The following is an 11,419-nucleotide window of genomic DNA, read 5'->3' as shown; positions in this document are numbered from 1 at the left end:
CTTGGAAACATCTTTTTGGTATATTATGTTCCATCTCTGCCAATTGTGAAGTGCTATTATTAATAAAAATTAATTATGTTACCTCCTATGAGTTGCTGACATTAGGCAATGCTTGAGATCAGATGGGCCTTATTCCTGTCCTCTGTGTGAAACATAACTTTCTAGGCAGAGTGTTTTTTTTTTTTTGCTTAGACGAGGAAGGGATAGACATATTCAATTTTAGTAAAATAATCTTACAGACTATCTGTGGGGACCTTTTTGATGTGAAATTAAATTGTGGCACAGACAGAGATTTTATTACATTTACATGGACCCATAAAATAACTTTTATGGTTCCCAGCGGTGCAAATCCTCCTTAATTTTGTTAATTATTTCCCCCCAGTTATCCTTAGCCATGTCTGCTAATTCAGTATTGATCTTGATTCTAAGCTATGTTATGGTCTTAGAAATTCACCTGAGTCCCCACTGATGAAAAGAACTAAGGAAGCAGATCTTACCCGAGGTAATGTTTTGGATAGATTCCAGTTAATATTATAGCTGAGGATGACAATGTCCTTCCTCCCACTGTTCTGACTCACTCCTCAGAGCTGGTCTCATTAGCAGGGTGCTAGGGCCTGTCCCAGAAAAATATGAGGGGGAGATGGTAGCTATTTGGTTCCGCACCTACACTCCGGGATGCTCATCCCTCTCTCGTGACATGCTCCTTCCCATGTCTTCAGGCTGAACCTGAAAAATAATCTGGTATTCTGCTTGTTTCTACTCTTTTCTGTATTAATCTTTCCAGGTTAACCTACTCACACTCCAACTGGAATTTTCTGCAGGAAATGTCTTAAATTAGTTGTTCTTAACTGCACTATTCAGCAAATAATTTGTTACTATTCATAGTTACATTGCTGATTTTTAAAAAAATGATTTGCTTTAAAATAAATAAGTGGGACCATGTTCAAGGTTACCCTCACATTCTCTGTGCCTCTGGATACAGTTTGGGGTGGGGGAAGGTGAGTTACCACTGACACAGTGGCAACTGGATGTAGTTGTCTGTCCAGAGGGAGTGATAATTGCTAAAGGCCCTTCCTAGTTGGTTCATTTTAGTTTACCAAGCATTTGTTGAGTATCTACTATGTACAAAGGCTTAATCTGAAATTAGTTGCTTTTCAAACTAAAACTTCAATGTACCTTCAATTTCTGGGTCATCCAATTAATTCTAACATGTTAAAGGACTTTCTGTTTTATGATACATAATTATATAATGTAGGCCTCTTGTGAATCTTAATTCTTTCATTAACTTACCTCATTTAACTTATTAGATACCCATTTATAGCTTTGTAAAATGTACTGTACTTAAAAGTAATAACTGCAGCCCTTTAAAATATTTGAGAATTCATTTTTTTCATTAAAATCAAACTAATTTCTCCTTCCACCTGTCTATTATTTTGAAATACTGAGGTTATGCTACTTAGGTTTCTTTGTCTTGTTTCTTTATCACATTATCAGGTCCCAGCAGGCATCCCATGGTGTAACTTGGAACACACTCTCAGTTCAGTCTTGGACTCTGGTTGATGATGGTAGCAATTAACCTGTTTAATATTCTCTCCTCTCCTCCCACTTAGAAGAATAATTAAGTGGCTTGTGTGTGTGTGTGTGTGTGAGAAAAAGAGAAAGAGGGAGAGACACACACACACACAGGATTGGGTATGTTGCCCTGACAGAAATTAAACCCCAGGGTGTCTTGTGAAGTCAGCAAAATTTGCCTCTTTCCTCATTAGTTTTACTCTTTTTTCATGTGTGATATGTTCTGATCCCCACTTCAGTCATCTGTGGTTACCTTTCTTATCCTCCTTTTAAAATATTTCAAATCCTGCATTTATACAAATTTCTATGAAAAAACACTTGGAAATTATTTTACATATTTACATTTAATATACAATAAATTTTAAAATCTCTTTCTGCCTAATAAATGCCCCAGCACTTGGTGGTTTGAAACAAAAACACAATTCTACCATCTGGGACAGGCTCAGCAGGGTGGTTCTCCAAAGGCACATCGTGTCTGCTGGGGTTGCAACGTCTAAGATGGCTTCTCACTCACCTACCAGGTGCCTCCACAGAGCTGGCCGAATATAGCATCGTATTCTTAGAGTGACTGGACATCTTACATGGTAGCTGGCTTCTCATGGGAAGGAAGCAGAAGCTATTAGTCTTCCTAGAGGTTAAGGGTGGACTTACCTGAAGGATGTGTCCACCAAAGTATTTCCCAAGGCCAGCCCAGATTTAAACGGAAATAACTCCATCTCTTTTTTTTTTTTTAAAGATTTTATTTATTTATTTGACAGAGATCACAAGTAGGCAGAGGCAGGCAGAGAGAGAGGAGGAAGCAGGCTCCCTGCTGAGCAGAGAGCCCGATGTGGGGCTCGATCCCAGGACCCTGAGATCATGACCTGAGCCGAAGGCAGTGGCTTAACCACTGAGCCACCCAGGCACCCCATAACTCCATCTCTTGATATGATGACTGACATATATGTATGGAGGGGGAGCAACTGGGACCCGCTCTCTTACATATGGTACAACACTGAGCATATAACAGGGTACAGAGTATGAAATATGTTTTTCTGACAGCTCCAGTCCTGAGACACTAGGTGCAACCACTGTTAAACTTCTTGAGTATCCACTAATGATATGTAATGCAGTTTTATCCTAAGGTCCTGTGTCCATGATTTACTTTTTCATTTAATCATACAACTAGAGTTGGCTTTATGTAATGGCTACACACATTCCTTTTGTGGATATTTACTTGCTTCTCATCTCTTGTTATTACTAACATTGCTTCAGTGACTATCGCTGTGTGTGTGCGTGTATAAAATATATGTGTGTGTATGACACGTATATATATTTTTTCCAAAAATGTAAGTTTGTCAGAAAGAAACTTTCCTGTAAGAAGAATTGCCTGGTCAAATAATACATGTATATACAATGCTATTAGGTCAACAATGGTAAAGCCGGGAGTTTATCACTTGGGGGCGTACGGGTGTGGAAAGTTTTATCTACCACAGGAGACCCTTCCCTGCCTCCAGGAGACACTGGCCCAGCCCCTGTAGTTGCAACAATACTTCCTTTTCTCACGGAAAACCACTGCTGTAGACCCCCTGTCTCTTTTGGCGGACGAGCATCCTGCAGTTCTGAGTGCCTGACCTGCCCACAGGTGCCCCATTCACACTCTGAACCAACTGGTCTTCTCCCAAGTCTCCGAGCAAATAAGCAGTCACTACAGGGCCACTTTGGTATAGATCAAATCTGTCCAAAGAAAGCTCTGTGAATCATTAGACTCCCCAAAGCCTCCCTGCTCCACAACAGAAGAGGATTCTGTCACCAAGCATGCCTGGGAACACTTCATTCTACACCAGCAAGTCGCGCCTCCCTTCACAATCAACAAGGGCAAACAGACTCAGGAACCTGCCCCCAAGAAACTCGTTTGACACTGTTTAATGACTAACCACCTGCTGCCTAAAGGAATTTGACTACCACACCGTTTTTGGAATACCTGTTTTGCTAACTGCTTAATGGAACCAAGTTTTCAGACAAATGTTCTATGGGAAAGGGGTGGTGTACAAGAAAGTTTGCTGGACTGGGAGACTGGCTCTACCCTCAACAAACTGAAAGCCTGAATGGGTCAAAAATCACATTGGACCCTGGGCAGTGGAATTGACTTATTTATTTATTGGGTCCTTCCAACATGGCAGAGTTCCTCTTTTAGTTTTTCTTACTGAAGACAAGGCAGAATGTTGTGTCTGACAGGAGACATTGAGGTTCAATCTGTTTCTTTGTTCCTCTGAATTTAATTTTTTTTAAAGTAGGCTCCATGCAGAACTTGAACTCGCACCAAGCTCCAAGGCAGAATTTGAACTCAGAACCCTGAGATCAAAACCTGAGCTGAGATGAAGAGTCAGAAGCTTAACCGACAGCCACCCAGGTTGCCCCACTTTGAATTCTAATTTAGTCTGTTCTTCTGCACAGTGTGTGCTAGTGGAAGTAGATATGGAGGGTCCAGTTGTGCTTTTTGCTTCAGGGTTCCTGCTGCCCATCACCCTGACCACTCCCCCCCCCAATTCACCTCCACTTTCAGATAAGAGAAAAAGCTGGGGAGTTTGGCAGGAATGAGGCTGACCTCAGACACACGCGCAGCAGGAGATGAATACCTCTAACTCTGTACCTTTGCCACTTCTTTTCTCAATAGGCCATAAACAAATTTTGTGCTCAGGGGAAAATGATCTGGTATTCTTATATCAAATTCGCATTACCTTTACAAATGAAAACAGATCTTCAAACCAGGTGTAGTGTGATTTGTTTGGACTCTTTACTGCCTCCAACTGAGATGTTTTACATATACTAATCTAAAGACAATGAATCCTGAGCTGATTTCCTGAGTGTAAGTTATTCCAGCCCTGAAATGAAGGGGCTGCTATGTGTCAGAACACACAGATGCATAGGCAACCAACGGCTATCTAGCTAAATATCTTTTTTTATTAATCGGAGCTTCAGAGGTAAAATCTCCTTTTCAGGGACATCAAGGTGATTTGTGACACTCTCCACACACCTTTACATTCACAAACCAATGAGTACATCACACCAGTCTCTCGTTTTCTCATCAGTGGCAGACATAAAACATAGGTAATCTTCATTTTACTCAGATGTTTCAATTAACTGTGAAAACCCCTTGGCTTATATTACATAAGCATTTGCGAGTATTTCATTTTCTTTCAGTTTAAGCATCAACTAGAACTCAAACTTAAAACCTTGTTACATTTCTTTTAGAAATTGGTACAATTAAATGGTCGAGGTGACTGCAGTAAAGACAAAAAGAATGAATCATAAGGATATCTGAGATCTACCTTTCAGCTGTCTTCCCAGGTGTTGGACTCATGGTTTCGGAAGGCAGGATCTGTTTTTCATACTCGCCAAGAACACAGAGGCCTGAAAATGGGAAATTCAAACACGTTTGTTTACTAAGAATTCACCTTCTTGCACACCTTTAAAAGCACTTCCCTTGTCTGGCTTTTTTCATCCCTAGCCCATGCAGCAAGTACAGACACTTAGTGAATTTTTCTAAGTTAACCCACAAGATATTTACAATCTTTTAAAACTCTTTTTTAAAAAGAATCTTATGTTTATTAAACAACAACAACACATATCAAATTTCTATTCTCTAGTGGACAATTTGAAGACTCATGAGCTTCAGGCTGTTTTGTTTGTTTTGTTTCCTGAGCTTTGAGAATGTGATGAATCTTTATATCTTTAAATTATTTCCTTAAGTTTCACATTGCCTCTGGAACTAGTAGAAGCAGAGGACATTAAGTTAAATAAGTGTTAATTCTGTCATGGTGACTGCAAACAAATGGCTTTAATTGAATTAGGTATTATTTGCTTTTGTTTTTGTTTGTTTTTTAAACTGAATTGAGGGAAACAATTGGTTATTTTAGCATCACAGAGATTAAATTTAAGAAAACCAAACTCTAAAATGTTACATCAATTCCATCTCTTGGAAATTTGTACATGACCACAGCTTAATAATTACAATTTTGTTTACAGTTTATGAGTACAGCATCCCAAACAATGGGTGATAATAATGGTTCAGACTTGCTCCAATTCTTATAACCCTTCTAAAATCAACTGTGATAGAGCAGTGAGAGGTGCTGCCTCCCCTTGCTATCATTATGAAGATGTAATTCAGTTACAATTATTTAATCCCAAAGGCATTATTACACCTGTTCAGCAGTTTTCAACCATTCACTAAAATGATGTACAACTCCACTGTGATAAATCTCAGAGTGATTTTTTTATTAAAGTTTCTTTAAAAGTATATGGCTGGAGGCTGATGAATTTAAATAAATGTTTGAAGAAACTACATAAATAATTATATAAGGAAGGGGGTATCTCACAATATGCCCTTTTACTTATCTGAACTCTTCATAACCTTGAGATATGATTACAGAATTTTTAAAAATCACTTAAATCATGTAGATCAGATCAAAGGATAATAGATTCATAGAATGTAAGCACCAGAAGGGAGCTTAAAGAATATCTAGTTCAGGGCACCTGGGTGGCTTAGTTGGTTGGGCGACTGCCTTCGGCTCAGGTCATGATCCTGGAGTCCCGGGATCGAGTCCTGCATCGGGCTCCCAGCTCCATGGGGGGTCTGCTTCTCTCTCTGACCTTCTCCTCACTCATACTCTCTCTCACTGTCTCGCTCTCAAATAAATAAATAAAATATTAAAAAAAAAAAAGAATATCTAGTTCAGTGGCTCTCAAAATTGGGCATGAATTTTGAAATTCAGGTGCAAGGCTTGTTAAAACCCACCCCCAGAGGTTGTGATTCAGTAAACATGGGTGGAGGCTGAGAACCTGTATTTCTTACAAATTCCCAGGTGATGTTGATGCTGCTGGCTCAGCAACCCGCTTTGGGAATTGATCTAATTCATCTTCAAACAAGAAGGCCAGCAACTAGAGAGATAAAGCTATTCGCACAGCAGAAGAAGGGGAAGGGCAGGAGCCTGGAACCTGCACCCAGACTCCTCAAATGAGACTGGGCTGGCACTGGGAAAACATAGCGAACCACACCTGCATGGCGGGGGCATGGAGAAGACAGTGCAGAACAGTCATGGCTACAAATAAGCCTGGCAGACTGGCAAACAGCAGACATTTTGGAGGAATGAGGGAATGGAGTGTCAGATATACACAAAGGGCACAACAAAGGAATTAGAAAGTTGAAATCAGGTACTGTTGGAAGGTACAACAAAGTAGGTGATCACCACAGGGAGGGGAAGTTAGTTGGAACTATTTGGATGTTCAAGAGTATCTCTATAGAGAATGCTTACTTCCTCCACCCCAACAAAACCTGTCTTTCCAAATTTCAGGAAGGTATACACTATCTACTTAGAGAATCAAGATCAAGACCTGAAAGTCAATCTGTTTCGCCTTCTCCCTCCTCTCCTACATTGAATCCATCAGCAATCCTGTCATTTCCCTCCAAAACATATCCCAAATCCATCTATTACCCTATCTTCCCAAGTACCTCCACATCAAGCCACCATCATCTCTCTGGAGACATACAGTAGTTTCCTAACTACTCTCTCTTCTTCCATTCTTGGACCTCTATAATTCATTCTCCACCCACCTACAGTCAAAGTGATCCTTTACAAACAAATTTGATCTTACCACTCCCATTTTAAAGCCCTCCAATGACTTTCTATTTCATCTAGAAAATATCGATCCTTTACTACAGTATACAAGGCCCTACATGATCTAGCTTTTGCTTACCTCTCCGACCTCAACTCCTGTCATTCCCTGTCTTCTCATTAATTCCAGTCACAATTTTATTTCTGTCCTGAGAACATACCAAGAACAATTCTGTATGAAGGCCTTTATGCTAACAATTTCTGCTTCCAAAAATGTTCTCCCCCTGCCTGTCCCCACCCAATCCTCCTTGATCTTTACCAGGATTGACTTCTTGTTGGCTAGATTGTGGTTAAATATCACCTAGTCAAAGACCTCTTCATGATAACCCTATTTGAAGTAGCCTCCTTCTGTGTCTCTCTGCTAAAACAATCCATTTAGTTTTCTTTTTAGACCTCATCAATGTCTGAAATTCTCTTTTATTGGTCTACACTTTTATTGTTTATCCTCTTCTACCAAATATAAGCATCAAGAAGTAAATAAATCTAAGCTTCGTCTATATCCCTGGTATTAGTACAGTGCCTGGCACATAGTAAGTGTTCAGAAGAATTTCCTGATTGAACAATAGGACTCTAGTGATAGGGGTAGGAATTCCTCCCTGGAACTGCACTGGCAAGAAGGGAGAGCCTACACTCAATGAACAACAGGGATATCCATTCACTACACAAAAACAACTACATGAGCTGTGGACTCAGGAACAAGACAAAAACCCTGTTAGCAAGACTGGATCCAAAACTGAGTTAAAAGTTTGCAAAAAACAAAACAGAAAACAAAATTGAGTTAATAGCAAGAGCTTGCTACTGAGGCAAAAAGACCAATTTGCCCAAAGCCAGTTCACTGAAAGCCACATTTACTTGTTTTTTATTTTCAGCTATTTGGAAATTATTTAATTCTGTCTTCATAAGGATATTTGTGAAGTTTAAATTGTATCTGTCCATGTACTGCCACTGGAGCTGGAGTTGGAGAGAGAACTAAGGGAAAGACTGAAGAGTAGAAGAATTTATATAAAATGTATCTATTTATTAAATATGATGTATTCTTATGAATATGTTATCCACTTCTTTATTGTTAATATGAACATATATGTGGAAATTTTTCAAACTCAGAGTATGTTCAAGAATATATTTTTCATTGGGGTGCCTGGGTGGCTCAGTGGGTTAAGCCGCTGCCTTCAGCTCGGGTCATGATCTCAGGGTCCTGGGATTGAGTACCGCATCGGGCTCTCTGCTCAGCAGGGAGCCTGCTTCCCTCTCTCTCTCTGCCTGCCTCTCTGTCTACTTGTGATCTCTCTGTCAAATAAATAAATAAAATCTTTAAAAAATATATATATATTTTTCATTAATGTGTTTATAGGAAAAATAGATCTGAAAGAAAACTGGGTTGATTGTTGGCAGTGGCCATCTTGATCTCCTTTGGTCAGTTATTTTGCCTTCATTGATAATTGCCTCCTATTTACAGTGGGGGCTCTTTGCCCCTGAGTTTTCCAGCTTTCCTCCAGAATATGTTATTGTAGTGTCTTGTCATACTTTTGATTCTTGAAATCCTTAATCGAGGTTCTCAGAGTCCTTGGGAATAAAAGTACTATTTTGCTGAGAGCTAACCCAAGACCCAGCAAAGTCAGAAAGTTGACTGAAGCCATTGAGCCAAATGCGCTGGCTTGAGTTGTGTGTGGATTGGGAGAGCTGAACACAGAACACGGGGTTGTTGCTTTCCTGCCACTTCAGGATGCCCCTTAAGATCCTGGCTAGGCTAGGAATGCAGTTGGCAGCATTCCTCCTCAAACAGTCTGACTGGACACTCTGATGCCATGTCTGGGGCAACTACTATTCAAGTTGCCACTGCCACAGGGTGGGATGAAGCTCCTTCACTCTGAGTACTGCGGGGAAGGCATCTGGGATGGAGGTGGCACCAAACCCCGAGAAAGTAAGCAGCAAAAATCAAAACTGATCCCATATATTAGTACAAACCTGTTCAGTTCTAATGGCAGTATATGTGCTCTATACTCTGGTTATAATGAGATATTAATGCATAGTTAATGTCCCATAATTAAAAGTCCACTTTGGTTACCTACATGACAGACTATCTGAAAATACATCTGCTCTTGCATTTTAAGGAAGGCCTAGGGTTTTGCTTAGTTTCCACAAGGAAATTTCCTTTGGAAATCCTAAATACATGTTCCCATATGTAGATGTGCATGATTTGGGTTCTCCATCTGAAATAGATAGCTTGACTCAATTAATTAGGTTAGTTTCATGGGATGGGTTTTGCATCTCCTCTTTTTGATCATTTCAGTATTTGGGACCAATTTGCCAGGGATGGGAAAAGAGACATAGAAGAAAAAACAGAAAAAACAAAAAAAAAAAACCCAAGATTTCCTTTTGTTCTAGTGTTTAAAATGTTGGTAAAAGTTTAGCGAATGGGCTGTCCCTGGGCATTTATTAGGAACGTAGTTACATCTGTCTAAAAATGGGTATACTGGGGTGCCTGGGTGGCTCAGTGGGTTAAGCCGCTGCCTTCGGCTCAGGTCATGATCTCAGGGTCCTGGGATGGAGGCCCGCGTCGGGCTCTCTGCTCGGCAGGGAGCCTGCTTCCTCCTCTCTCTCTGCCTGCCTCTCTGCCTGCTTGTGATCTTGCTCTGTCAAATAAATAAATAAAATCTTTAAAAAAAATAAATAAAAATGGGTATACTAAAGTAACCTGAAGCTGGAATATTGTGTAAATGTGTGCACTGGTTATTGTAGGAGACAAACGGATTTCATAGGTATTAATGGCTTTTTGTGGGGATTTGAGAAAAAGTGACTTGATCTTTCCTGAATTAATTATTTTTTGTTATTAGTGATGGGTGAATAGGCGTTCTGATGGTGGGGCACCTGGCTGGCTCAGTTGGTAGAGAAGGGGACTCTTGTAAGGTCAAGCCCCATGCTGTGTGCAGAGATTACTTAAAAAGAAATATTTTAAAAAATTTGTTCGTTTAAAAAAAAAAACAAAAAAAACTCTGATGGCCTGACTCAGAGCAAACAAGGACAGAAGAGGCCTGTTTCTAAGGAAGAGGCACTTGGGAACCATCCAAAATTGTATGCAAAAATTTCCATGACTATGAATATGTGCATTTTCCTGAGGAGGAGGTGTATAACTTTCATCAGCTCCTCAGGAATCCATTGTTCAGGAAGACTAAGCCCACCCACCCCTCCAGAATACCAGTAGTATCCCAGTGTTGTAATACTGAAGATTAGGCCACCTAGACTCACAGGAAGCCACTGATAGGGAGCCTAGTTGAATGAGCAGCTCTCTTTGGGTGTGATTCAATGACAGCGAATTCTGACATTAGGTTAGATCTGGGACATTATGTTTCAGCTGCACCCCCTCCCCCATGGCAGAGATATATGAGGGCAGGTATGAGAGCTGGGCTTTTGTTCATTGAGTTGAGGTGGGAAGAAGACCAATACATTGACTCGGGAAAACACTAGAAAGATTAATTGGAGCAGAGCCTCCGAATGACCTCAGACAACAAAGAGATATGATTAGGGCAACCCAGGAGGCAATATTTTGAGCCTAGGCCTTATCTCACCCTGAAGAGGTGTATTAGCAAGTAGAAACAAACTGCACAAAAATGCAACTGCCCTCAACCACAGATAAGTCCTCCATGTGTGAGCCCAGCGAAGAAAGAACCATAGGATCCAGGGCAATCTTTACAGTAGTAGCAGATTTCAGCACACCTATGGGAAGTGACTATTTACTTATTTATTAAAAATTTAATTGACAGGGGCACCTGGGTGGCTCAGTGGGTTAAGCCGCTGCCTTCGGCTCAGGTCATGATCTCAGGATCCTGGGATCGAGTCCCGCATCGGGCTCTCTGCTCGGCAGGGAGCCTGCTTCCCTTCCTCTCTCTCTGCCTGCCTCTCTGCTTACTTGTGATCTCTCTCTGTCAAATGAATAAATAAAAAATCTTTAAAAAAAAAATTTAATTGACAGACAGAGATCACAAGTAGGCAGAGAGGCAGGCAGAGAGAGGAGGAAACATTGTCTCCTCGCCGAGCAGAGAGCCCGATGCCCGATGTGGGGCTCGATCCAAACACCCCGGGATCACGACCTGAGCTGAAGGCAGAGGCTTTAACCCACTGAGCCACCCAGGCACCCCGCGAAAGTGACTATTTACAGGTACTCTTCCCAGCTCTTGGATTGGAAAAATGAATGA

The sequence above is a fragment of the Neovison vison genome, chromosome 1 (genome assembly GCF_020171115.1).
Source record: "Neovison vison isolate M4711 chromosome 1, ASM_NN_V1, whole genome shotgun sequence".
Taxonomy (NCBI): Eukaryota; Metazoa; Chordata; class Mammalia; order Carnivora; family Mustelidae; genus Neogale; species Neogale vison.
Note: the sequence above shows the minus strand (reverse complement) of the source record.